The sequence below is a fragment of the Macrotis lagotis genome, chromosome 1 (assembly GCF_037893015.1).
Source record: "Macrotis lagotis isolate mMagLag1 chromosome 1, bilby.v1.9.chrom.fasta, whole genome shotgun sequence".
In the NCBI taxonomy this organism is placed as follows: domain Eukaryota; kingdom Metazoa; phylum Chordata; class Mammalia; order Peramelemorphia; family Peramelidae; genus Macrotis; species Macrotis lagotis.
The window spans coordinates 349,680,976-349,681,462 of NC_133658.1; the positions used below are offsets into that span (position 1 = coordinate 349,680,976).

At 42.9% G+C, this 487-nt stretch overlaps 1 long non-coding RNA gene across 1 annotated transcript in view; it reads right to left on the reverse strand.

Annotated features, from left to right (window-relative positions):
• LOC141517761 (uncharacterized) overlaps nt 1–258 on the reverse strand; it is a 59,420-nt gene extending 59,162 nt beyond the window's left edge. The window contains exon 1 of the long non-coding RNA XR_012476979.1: nt 80–258. This is a non-coding gene — a long non-coding RNA (uncharacterized LOC141517761). The remainder of the gene's footprint in view (nt 1–79) is intronic.
• Nucleotides 259–487: the final 229 nt, after the last annotated feature.

Below are 487 nucleotides of genomic sequence, written 5' to 3' on the forward strand. Positions count from 1 at the left end.
TCATCCCCATTTCTTTCTGAATGAATAATCACTTACAAAACATAAAGGAAGGACCTATGGAAAATTTCACATCCCCTACCTTTAGTTGTTCCCAAGTTCCTTGTGCTCCCATCTTCAGTTGTTAATTTGCATCCCAGAGACTTCTGACTTAATTCACTGACTGATCCATTGCCAAATTCAGGCTTATTTCAGCCAGGTTAAAGGTTCATTTCAATTTCTGCTTTCTGGACATGACATAGCAGAAACAGCCAGAGATCTCCACTTGGCAACTAAAGAAAGACATCAGAGGGTAGGGAGAATAGAGGGGAGGGGAAGAGAGCACAGGAGAAGAGGACAAAAGGGGAGAGGAGAGAAGGGAATGGATAAGAGAAGGAAAAATGGAAAAGAAGGGAAGAGAGAGCAGTTGGAAGGAAAAGTAAAGAAGAGAGAAGAGGGAAGGACAGAAAAGGAGAGGGATGGAGAGGAGAGGATAAGGAGGAATAAAGGG